The sequence below is a fragment of the Rutidosis leptorrhynchoides genome, chromosome 8, assembly GCF_046630445.1.
Source record: "Rutidosis leptorrhynchoides isolate AG116_Rl617_1_P2 chromosome 8, CSIRO_AGI_Rlap_v1, whole genome shotgun sequence".
Taxonomy (NCBI): Eukaryota; Viridiplantae; Streptophyta; class Magnoliopsida; order Asterales; family Asteraceae; genus Rutidosis; species Rutidosis leptorrhynchoides.
Window position 1 is genome coordinate 20054548 of NC_092340.1, and position 12942 is coordinate 20067489.

Here is a 12942-nt window from a genome sequence, read left to right on the forward strand (position 1 = left end):
AGAAACAATAAAAATCTTGAACAAGCTACTGAATTAGATACTGTGTTCGTTGGTGAACTGTTGAGAATCATATGAAATCTAACGGGACGTTCAAAGACGAGTTGTTAAAATTTGGGTGGGTTATGGATAAGTTGGCGGCGAAAGAGTTGTCAAAAAGATTGACAAAAGAATGAGGCTCGCCTCATGGAACACCCGAGGCCTAGGTAACATAAATAAAGGTCAAATGGCGGGTGACATGATCAATCACTTTCAAGTCCAATTTTAGCAATGCAAGAAACGATGGTTAAAAACGTTTCACAACCCATTTTGAATTCTATTGGAAAATTCATGTATTTCAAAACGTTCAAGTTTGTTCTCAGGGACGTTCCGATGGTCTTCTTTCAATATGGCGTGAACATTGTTTCATGGTATTGAACTAATGGACCAACCGTTGTTGAATCACAACATTGTTAAAGTGTAAGTCCAATAAAAAAATTATCTTCATTATAAATGTGTACGCACCTCAACATGAGCAAGATAAGTGTATCGTTTGGAATCATATTTGCACCATTTGCAACCAATGGTCCGGGCCTATTTGCGTATTAGGGTACTTTAATTCGGTTTGCAAGGAATATGAGAGATTTCGGGAAATTATTCATCCAGCCGAGTTATTAAACTTCAACAATTTTATTTTATCGGCTAATTTAGTTGATCAACCTCTTAATAATGATGGTGAATACTCTATGGTTACAATTATTTCCCAATTCTATTTTGCTTACCGGGGATTCAAAGTCATCGGATCATAAACCTATTATTTGGGGCAAGAAATGATTTTATATTCAATGGAAATTACACTTGTTGGCGGCACATTGTACGACAAATCAAACTCAAGGTGTTTTTGTGGGCTACTTCTTACAAGTTATGTTTTAGTCATCAATTTTATGTATGCGATGTCAATCCCAGTATTTTATGTCTTTTGGCTTAAGTTTGTTGTGTTAGCTTGTATGTTTCTTAGCCGGAAGCTCCATTTTGTAATGTGTCTTTCATTGATTTGATGAAAGGTTTCCAATGATATGTTCCATTTTCGCTGGAAAAAAAAAGTTGAGTTTGGCATCCATTTAAAATGCGTTTAGTCTCGACAAACTTAAACATATAGTTATCATATACCATTTTAAAGATTTTCACATCCACTTTCTAAAACAAAAATTAGTTTCTACTAAACTAATTCAGTGTCAACTTACAAGCCCATAAAAACAGCCCCCGAGTCATTCTTGCCATCTTGCCAAAACTTGAAAATTATCTGTTGACAACTCGAAATTTCTAGCAGAGTGATTTGAATGTTTCACTTTCATACAACAAGTCTAAAAGGGCATTTCGGGCCTGTTAGTAACTTCGGATTTCTGAAATTACACATATGGGTCAAAATATACCCTAATGACCCAAATGGGTCAAATTTTCTATCTTAACCCAATACAAGTCCAGAACTCATTTTCAAAACACCAAAACCTACAAAAACACTTAACATAGCGGATGTGTCCTAATCAACATTTACCCAATTTGGCACCATATGGTCCGAACGGGTCGGGAGTCGGCAATAAAAACAATTAGTTATATATCTTTCAAACGACCTCCATTTTTTCATTACTAAAACACATACATGACCTATTTACAATCGTTAACTCTAAAGACATAAACTGACCCAAAGTTACAATTACAACCCAAAAGAGACTTAAAATACATATGGGCAGTTAATAACAAGCTAATAATAAAACGGAAACCATAAAGCTTAGTGAGCAATGCAAGAATTAAATAAGCATCATAAAACATATATTATCTTGCATCTCATATAGATAATAGTTTAAGATTTACCATCCAGAGATTTAATGCATCACGTAGTCGGTTGACCTCTCTACCAATGAATGGCTAGCCTAGCACATTGCACAATTGGTTCATTACTAGTAACGATTCGGCCTCGCGCCTTATAACATTCTACCAATTGGTTCTAACCTAAATAAATTGTCTCATTTCTTCTAAGGTCTAATAATCTGGCAGTATGGGGCAGGTTATCACTGAAAAGGAATTCGTGTGCATGCTATATAAATAAGAGTTTTAGTTTTGCTGACAGTATATCATAGCTATTGTAGTAACGAGAGAGATTTTTAACAATCGGAACCAAATCAACTCATTCAAGCCAATGCATAAAAATCAGACAGTAATAAATATGATGTGCTGAAAATACAAAATCACACTTGATATGATATGATTATTATTATTGTTGTTGTTACAAAAACACAAAACAAAGTCATTCAATGTAAGAAATAATGCAAAACACAAACATAACCATTATTAAGAACAAACTATATATAAAAATCAATCCCTAAGCCAACACTTGAAGAAGTTCTCGAAGTCGAAAATTCGAGAGAAAGCTGCTGCATATGTAACAATCACACCACACCACGAGACATCTTATTATAATAATAAGTGATGCTCAGCACGAGACAACTTACTATAAGTCCAACGTGGGAAACATGGTATCCTCGTTGTCTTTTTTATCTTGACATCCGATCTCTGAATTGTAAATGTGTGAATCCCATTTGAAGTAATTTGTGGGCAATTGGTCATGTACAACACGGATAACAATTTGCAGCCATTACCCAAACCTAGTAATCCCCTATTACAAAGGCTTTTGGAGTCGTTCACATGTAGTCTCTCCAAATTATGACAATGCAATCCAATCGAAACCCAACCAGGGAGCCCGATTCCAAAACAACATGATAACTTCAACTCTTTCAGTAAAGGACACCCTTTTGAAATTCTCATGATACACTCATCCGTAACAAATGATCCAACATAAAAGGAAAGTATTTTAAGGTTTTTAAAAATGCCTGAACCAATTGCTGTCAAACCATATTTATTATTGTTACCAGGATAATAATTAATACTAGAAACTTGTAGATACTCAAAAGACTACCTTCCCTTAAAAATCCAGTTGTCGGGTAAAGGACACGTGAATCTGCTTCTAAATAAGTCAAAGTTGACGAAAAACCTTGTTCGGATCTTACTCCAACAATTTGATCACACCCGGATATTCTGAGTACCCGAAGTCGACGACAGTTTTGTATAAGAAACGAAATTCCAGTGTTTGTTATGTTACGGAAACACCTAAGATTCACGTTTGTTAAGGATTTATTATACTACGTAATATTTAGTTAACGTTTCCAATCTGTTGTCGTCTGTAACGGCGGTAAAAGACAAATCAAGAACTGATAACGATGAAGGTGACTCAAAATGCCTGTAACAACAAATATATGTACCAAACACAATTGCATCAAGAGGGTCGAAGAATGGCTGACTTAACTTGCTTGACCTTATAACATCCAAGCATTTACAGTTTAGAATTACGATATCATGAAAACGATGACCAGTTAGGCCAAAAGATCTTTGATCCCACAATTCGTTTAGTTTTCGGTAAATCAGGCTCAAAAGCTCATCAGGAAGCTGTGTAATCAAACACAACTTCTGTTGTTTTACCTCGTCACTTATATCCATTTATTTATCTGTAACCAATTCTCGATCAATATTATATTACTGTAGATCAAAAGATATAAAGAAACAACAGTAAATTAAGTCAACTATATTAAATATTAAACTATCTATTATCTATCTATCTATCTATCTATCTATTACATTCTATAAATCGCTAAGAGAAATCCAACGTGGCATTCTCAAATTGAATTTTAACCCTTAGTGCCTGACGTGAATTATTGTTAATTAATCACAATTAACACTAACTAAGCATGAAAATTTCCAAGCTGGCATCTCAAATCCACAACCAAAACACACAGAAAAAAAAAAAAAAAACCACGATATCATCTCCTACGCCCCGGCCACAATCCATCTAATCCATCTACAACAAACCCTAATTTATCAATCGATGTTGATTGCATCCAATCCGTTAACATCATCTCCTTTCCGGTTTGAATGGCTACTTTCACAACCGTCATGTAATTGAGATTCAAGAACATCAGCCTGATTAGGGCTTTAAAAAGCATAAAGTAAGTTTCCTCTCACAACTGTCAATTCTTCATTAATCTCACTCAGTTATGTTGTTTACTCATTAATTTATGGGAACAAATCGACAATCACGAGTCTCGCTCAATAAACAGTCAATTCTTCATTAATCTCGCTCAGGTATGTTGTTTACTAACAAAGGTTGATTAAGTTTATGTATTCGTTCGTATATTTGAATTGTTCAATTTAATTTGTTTATATTTTTCATCGAATTGCAATCTAAATTATTTGTTTATATTTTTCAAGGTCTCAACCAGCAGCTTTCATCATGTTGATTAATGTAATGTTCTTGCTGTGCTTATATGATGAAATTTTCAGTCAAGAATGTCAATACATAAGAGGTTTGTTATGTATATCATTTGGAGCTGCTTTTATAAGTAACTTAAAATTAACATTAGATTGTATTTACATTTATATTACATCTTATTTGGTAACAAGTAGTGTTCTCCTTTTTAATACTATATGTTTACTCTCATCCATGCGATTTTACTGAATGGTTTTACTTTTATCTCTTTCAGCTATATTGTTTCTAAATCGGTTTCATTAACTTTCTAAATCGCTTTCATTAGCTGTCAGAAATTTCTTGTATTTTTACTTTTGCAGCCACTATAGGAATGACTTCGTTAGAAGTCATATCGAAGAAATCATTCAAACCCATTGCTCTGCACATGCTTATGATATTATGGTATGGTTTTACTTCACATAAGTTTGTAATATTGATTTACAATAGTGATGAATGTTTTTATGGTTAATTTATGAGGTATTAATGGTAACATATATTTTATGACCATTATTTTGTTTGTCTTTCTTTTTAAGTTTTCCTTTAGCAAAACTGTGAATTCACAACATTTGGTGCAATTATTTTTGCCTTTTTTTTTATACAATGATATTCATAGTAAACTTATGTTGGTTGGTTTAATTCATGTAGAGAAAGCGAGTATGCTTCATGGACTATGGTCAATGGGTACACTTTGAATCATGTGAGCATTTCAACTCATAGGCGTAAACCTCTTTTTAACAAGATCGACAATCTTAACCACTTCATTCAGGAGAAAGGTGTCAAGCTGAAGAACTAAAGGGAGTGTTCTCAAAGGGTTAGTGTTTTTATTTTTTTCTCTATTTTATAGAAGGAGAAATAAACAAACTCGATGAGATTGAGTAAAATAGTTAGGATAGTTTGGGTTTGGTTTGTGCCAGTGAGCCTATATTGTCTACTGCTGTAAAGTTCAACAGTTTCAGACCCTAGAAAGTTTGTGTTCTCAAAGACTTACCTGAAGAGGAGGTTAGTCTTATTAATTTCAGTAACATTATTTTAGAAAACTATTTGTACGGGGTGCAGTTTACTATCCTCCATGACTTAAAGTGGGTCTCAAGAAGAATCACAACCTGTTTTGTTCTTAATCGTAAAGGTTTAAAATTAAGACAAATCTTTGCATTGCTTTGCACATTTCTTAGCCTTTTGGTGACTGTAGATTTAAACGGTGTGCCGTAAAGTGTCAATTTATAAATTCGAGATATACATAAAGCTAATGTTGTACTGTGTGTGTTTAATGCTGATTAAAGTTATTTACTTCACAACGAATGTGACATTTACTATTGTCCAATCATCTAACGAAAAGTTTCTCTTCAGTTAGAGGTGTCAACTTGGGCGGGTTGGTTTGGGTAATTAGTAAATATTTTCCGGGCCAAGTCTCATAAACATTAGTTATGCTTTCTGAATATCCTAAGGTAATAATTGAGTTGGCGTGTAAATGATGTGTTTGTCATTATGTATTTCGACTGTAAATTGTTATTGTATGTGTCTGACTGCAACTCTAAAACAATGAATGAATATGTGAAGCCTTCTATCTTTGGAAAAGTATGCAGACCTGTCCAGACAAAGTTCCAGCCTTTAACCACCAATACTTAGAGTCTATGTACTGATAAGGTATGCATACTTATTACCCAACATAATTTACACTTACGTAAAACTAATTGTTTGTTGTAGTATTTCTTGCTATAATGTATGAAGGATAAAAATTATTACACATATGTGTAATAATTGTCTATGGACTGATAAGGTATGCGGACCTATTACTCACCAATACTAATAGTAACCTTTTCAATTGATTTAAGTAGTCAACTAAGAGGAGTTAGATTTTTGAAGATAACTTATTTTTGACACATCTATTTATGGTATAAGAAATCAAATGATTATAAATTATAATGTAAAGATATATCATTAAAAGATATTTAGTCAAATCCCCCTAAAATTTGAAAGGGTTATACTTTAGGGATCAGTTGTTAATTATAATGATCAAAGGTTGTTTATTAAGTAGTATTGATCATGTCTACTATACCACTAAGATTATAAATATAATGCCTTCATCACATTAGACTGGCATAATACAATGCTGACTATCACACCTCTAATCCACATTTAATTTGTATAAAAAAATGACTGATAAACGAGTTTACTCATAATTTGTTGAACAACCAACGAAATGACTGGAGTACGTGTTAATTGTTAACGTTCTTAAGACGTGGAAGAAGACTGCCTGGAGGAAGTTAAAATAATTCACTTCATACATGATTCTGGTTGATGCAAAGGCACATACTTATCTATTTCGTATGTTCTTATAATATTATCATATTCATATTGTTTATTAAAAAACGAATTGTCATACCTATGATAACAGTTTTGGTTTGACATTACAAAGTCATAAACAGTTTGTGGGGGATTCGTTTTTACACATATATGATAAAGATATGTCACAATGTTCTTAAGCGTTTGCATTGACCAAACACTGAGATGCATTACATGATCAAACTGAGAACATGAAGAGTTTCGGATGGTAATGTTGTTTACAAGCTTTCAATAAATATTTCAGCTTTTGTCTACAATAGGGTTACATCCTACTTTCATTTTGAAAAGTGAAAGTATTTATTTTGTCAATAGTTACATTCTATCATGATATCCATTTTGTTATTACAAAGCTTTTTACTCAATTCATTGAATAATATGTTTTCCCAAGGAAACTCCATTTTTGTAATTTTTAGCTTTCAAGAATCTGATATTGAGTTGTATCATTTGAATATTGAGGTGTTATTTCATGTATTGTGTTCATGTAGTTAGTTTCTGGGTTCTTCCAACAAGGTATTTGTATAACACCTTCTGAACAAATTGACAAGCGATGCTTACATGAACATGTATAGTGATTATTCTTGTGGAGTGTAGTTAGTGTTGTACATGTTGTAAAGTGTTAGAAAAGGGTGGATGATGAAAATGTTGATCCATGCCAAAGAAGGAAGAGCACTAGAGCTTGATCGGTGATCACGTAAATGTGTGGACTTGAAATTTTTCGATAATGAAAGATGTGTTCTTTGATGGTTTAGTTGATATCATAAGTCAAGATTTGCCATAGATGGGAGATATTAATTGCTTTTGTTGCAACAATTTGTACATATGCAACTCAAGTTTCCGTCAAACATAAACGAAGTGAGTAACTAATCATTCATTGCTTTTCACAGTTTGTCATAGTAGTTACTCCGTATAATATTTAGCACATCTAACATTATGACTGATGAGGTCGAATTGTTGGAGTTATGTTTCTGTAAGCTATATAGTTGACGTTTATGACTGTAACTCTTTCTCTGTTAGTAATTTGTTAGAAAGCGTGATCTGCAGTTTTGACCTTTTTCAATTATATTATTAGAAATAAGCACATTGAAATTCTTTGAAGAAAGTCAAATATTATGTGTATTAAATAAATTCACATGTACTCATAATAATTTGTGCATGGAATCTCTTTAAAAAAAAAAAACAGATTTTTAGGCTTGGTAAGCATAAGAACACACCTTTTGTTTTAAAGTCTTGACTTTTGTGATTTTTTTGGTGATGTGTTCAATTTACGTTACTTATATTTTTAATTGAGTTCATAAATTGTTTTATAAATTGGAAAGGAATAAATGTTTCTACTACGGGTGTAACTCCGGACCAAAGGGCCATGCCAGTATCGTGGTGACCTTTTCAACCATGAGGTTGAGGACTTGAGGGTGGTTGTGAAATCTTTGTGTAATGAGCGTGTGAGTTTGCATTTAAACAAAACACTTTCAATAAATAATATGGTCAGTCACAAATCAGTACACTAATATAGTCTAATTTTTATTTTTTCCCATGATGGAAATCAAAAGAACACTATGGACGGGCTCATATCTCTTGCATATACTGTATACTATCATCTACCATATCTTTTTGTTATCTATAGTTTCTATTAGTTTTGCTGACATAGCTTCTATACTTTTGTTAATCTCTTTTACTTTTTTTATAATGTTGTTTGAAATGCATTTCATAAAAAATGTAATACATTAATATTACAATTGTATGTTTATTTCATCCACAACAATAACAATACTTGTGATACTGTCTATATCATACATGTATTGATATAATATTTTACGATTCCAGTTTGTTTGATTAAGAGTACCCGTGCAACGCACTGGCTCTTAAATCTAGTTAAAGAATATAACATGAATTTTAATTATAATTGAATATTTTAAGTCGATTACCTTAACAATGGTCACGAGTCACGACAATATCAGTTTTTTTCGAAAAAGAAAAAATATACGCCGCAATCCAGGTCTCGTCTTCGTAGAGATTTGTCTCACAGTTGGGGTTTCATAGTATTTATTTAACGATTAATTAAGGATTGTCGGTTGATAAGTCTATGGACTCTTTTAAGTTTTGTGGGTTTATACTTTTTACTTTGTGGTCTCTTTCAGTTAGGTGAGTTTGTACTTTTTTTATTCCTTGTTCATATTTTTTTTGAACGACTTTATTGTTCACATTTTTTTTTACATCAATTTGGGATCACCCAGGGGATTTAATCACTCACGCGTTCATCTCTCGTAGTTGCATAACTCGCACTCAACTACTGCCCTGGAGGAAACTCGGACCAATCCGAGGGCATGACCGGTAAAACCCCCCATCCCCGTTGCCCCACACTAAGCGAAAGGCGATCTGGGTGGATATTTCAGGTCAAGAAAACATTGAGTGCAATGTTACAGCCCAGCGGAGTCGAACTCCTGATCTCTCGCTAAGAGAGGTATACCACTACCTGAGCTACAAGACATACCATATTACTATGCGTTGTTCCAGAAACCTACTCATCTCATTGATTTTAGGTACGTGTTACTACTTCTATTTATAAAAAGTTTCTATTTTTACTTCTTTGATATGCTAAAGCTTCAATCTTTAGATCATAGTGATAAATTAATTGAATTGAATTGGTTTTATATATATTTATTTAGTTGTTGGGTCTTTGATCTTGAAACACAGGTAAAACGAAATTTTTGCTTTGAGAATGGGCATTCTGGGAATCGTACTAGTGTGTTTCAGTCACAATCTAACCAACAAGGTTATATACTTAAGTTGAAATTTAAAACCTAAAACTTAACGTCAATCTAAACTATAATCTAAACATAGTTTAGATTGATGTTAAGTTTTAGGTTGGAATTTGATAAATTTAAATTGAAGAAATTAAGGTTTTATGTATTTTAATTAGAAAGTGGATGAAGATGTGGATGAATAAAAAGACCATAATACCCATCAGTGTTTCACTTAACTGGTGGACACCAATGATCAGTTAACTCTGGGACCATTAGTGTACAATTATTAAAACTTGTGACCAAATCAAAACTTTAGGTCCATCTTAATTTTGGTACAAAGCACAACATTGAAATTTTTTCATTAATTTATTTGAAAGATGAATTATGTTCATATGGCAAGCAACATAGGAACCAAGTTCGAAGTTCAGATACTAGGTAGTACTGTTTTAATGCCATGTTGTTTATAACTACATATTATATAAAGCCGTTGTAAATCGTAAGTGTTTTCGAAAAGATTTAGTTAAACCTTTTAAACCGAGTATCAAAACCACTTTAACACTTGACAAAAAAGTCCGTCTCCTTTGTACATAAAAACGGATATCACTTCAAAACTAAAATGAGGCATCAGAAAAGTTCAGTTTTCTGAGCCTCACACTTTATTATACACAAATCTACGTATCTATATATCTTTTTATATATGACTTTTTGAAAGTACACTAAAAAGTTGGTAAGGTTTTTCCATTTCAGGATACTCAAAAGAGCGAGTATACGACCTCATACTCTATTGTAAACAACCCATCAGGAATAGTCTTTGGTTGTTTCCATCCCTTCCCTAGCTACTCCAAGATTCGAACCTGAGACCTCTTACAAAGATGTGAGGGCCCCAGCCACTTGAGATACCTTAGGATAGTTATGTTCCTCAGCCTAAGTCTCTACATATTCCAACCGAAAACACAAACACTACAAAAACTAAAGGTATGCTAACGAAATATAAAAATCAAATATGCAACCACTCCATTTTGGATTAGTTTCAAATATGGTTTCATCTCGTGGGGTGAACCAGAATCTTCTTTCAAAAGATTTGCCCCTCGATTGACTTTGACTTTAACTCTCGAGATCATCTGGTTTAAGTTGGGCTTCTTCATCAGAAGAAGCCGTGTCGTATTCTTTACCAAGTGGGCTAACAACCGACATTCATACCACATAATGCATGTTGTGCAAGACTATTAAGGTTAAAAAACGGAGGCGAATATAATAAGAAACCCGTGGGATCATGGAACACCATTAGTTTGAAAATTTTTAGTAGAAAATACCTTTTATGTAAGACCCAAATATTTATTGCACTTAATGTAGATGTGGTATACATAAAGTGTATGAAGCTTTGCATAATTGAAAAGTTGACAGAACCTGTTCAAACCATAGTGCGCGACGCGCATGGTTAGGGGTGCACGCCGCGCACAGCTCCTGCGACAGAATTATGCTTTTTTCTAATTAAGTTAAATGAAGGGTAGTTTGGTCTTTTCACTTGTTGGACGGTTTGAGGCCACAAAACCTGATCCAATCTCATTTGGATCTCATTCTTCATCTCTTCCACACACTTTCAAACCCTAGAGTGAGAAATAGAGTTTAGAGAGAGAAAGATTCATTTGGAGAAGAAGAAGCTTGAATCAATCGAAGTTGCAAGTGTTAAAGTTGTTCATCTCATTCACGGCTACGTTGTGGTAGTATTGGTAAGCTCTAACTCCGAGTTTTCATAATATGATTAGTGTTCTTAATTGGGGTTTTGACTTGGGTGTTCTTGAGTAAACCCACTAGTTGATAATTGGGTGATTGAGCTAGTAAATGGTGTTAATGACCATTGTTGGTTGGTTTGGGTTGGTTAGTGAAATTGATTAGTTGATAATCATGTTTGATTGTTGAAATCACTATTTAATTAAGGTCATAAGTGATTAAAGGTGTAAGCTTGCAAATGGGTGTTTTGACTTGAGATTAGGTCAAAATGGGTTTGTGTCAAATGATGCAAGTAATGTGTTTAGTTGCTGAAACCTCGGGTAAAACATGGTGGTAGAACATAATCGCTAGTTAATTGTGATTATGGTTGTTTTGGGCGAGTGGAAGTAAGTGCAAAAGGGTCGAAATTGCATTTATGGTGTTTTGGGCATAAGCTAGAGTGTTTAGCTTATTTGTTTGTGAATTATCTAGGTGATTCACATTTGGACGATTAGGAGCTCAAGCGGGAGTTGCCTTTCTTGTAATCGAGGTGAGTGGAATATTTATACATATATGTATGTAGTTTATTTACTCGTACGCGATGTGGGCCTTAGGTGCCACATCGTGAGTATTGGGCGTTATGTCACAAGATGGTGACTTATTGAGGTTATGGGTGAAGAGAACTAAGGGTCGGTAGTGTCTCGTTAGGTGCCTCGCATGTTGGTGACACCTGATGGTGGTTCACGAAGCGGTGACCCCTTAGTAGTCGGTTGGTGAATCACAAGTCGGTGATACCATAAGTCGGGGAAGTGATTCACAGTGACACTTCATAGTGTTCACGAGTCGGTGACACTAGATGGTGAATCACAAGTCGGTGATACCATAAGTCGGGGAAGTGATTCACAAGTTGGTGACACTTCATAGTGTTCACGAGTCGGTGACACTAGATGGTGAATCACAAGTCGGTGATACCATAAGTCGGGGAAGTGATTCACAAGTCGGTGACACTTCATAGTGTTCACGAGTCGGTGACACTAGATGGTGATTCACAAGTCGGTGATACCATAAGTCGGAGGAATGATTCACGAGTCGGTGACATTTCTTAGTGCTTACAAGTCGGTGACACTAGGTGGTGCTTCACGAGTCGGTGATGCCACATGGCGTTCACAAGTCGGTGACCCATACGTATTAGTGGGTGGTTCGTAAGTCGGTGACACCCTTTGGTGATTCACAAGTCGGTGACACCTTATGATGAGTCACAAGTCGGTGACATCATACGAGTGAGACTCGACGTTATTGGTCGACTACAAGCTGGTAGTACCAAAGCGAGGGAAGGGTTAGCATGTTTATGCCTTGTTTACGTTTAGTATATTATTGTGGTGGTTTTTATACTAATGTTGTTGTTAGTTGTATTTTTGGTGATGCTAGCTCGTTTATACGTTTGTTTGCATGGTATTTGTAAGTGGATGCGTGTAGGTAAATTACATATGTATATGTATAAGTATTGCATTCACTAAGCATTAGCTTACCCTCTCGTTGTTTACATTTTTAGGTACGGAAGCGGATTTGGCAAGGGTATGCTCGGGATTTAGATGATTTCCCCTTTTGATGCTTGCATGGATTACTTTTGGTTTCGACTTAGGATTGGGTAGTTTATCCCCAAACATCATGCTCGTAGTTATGTTTGAAACTTAAACTCATGTAGTCGAAAACTTGTATTTTGTATGAAAGTTGTAAAACGGCCGATGTGGGCCCGGTGTCGTAAAACTTGTTTTATTATTGAAACGTGTTAGTTTTACATATTATAAAATGTTG

General features: G+C 34.4%; 1 long non-coding RNA gene across 4 annotated transcripts; it reads left to right on the top strand.

Annotated features, from left to right (window-relative positions):
* Window positions 1-3852: 3852 nt before the first annotated feature.
* On the top strand, window positions 3853-7005 carry LOC139861933 (uncharacterized). Of its 4 annotated transcripts, none has more exons than XR_011764016.1 (4): window positions 3853-4170; window positions 4297-4391; window positions 4654-4810; window positions 4979-7005. It is a non-coding gene; the product is annotated as an uncharacterized lncRNA (long non-coding RNA). The 4 variants fall into 4 exon arrangements; XR_011764017.1 differs by having other exon boundaries at window positions 4654-4735; XR_011764018.1 differs by having other exon boundaries at window positions 3853-4034.
* The last annotated feature ends 5937 nt before the right edge of the window (window positions 7006-12942 follow it).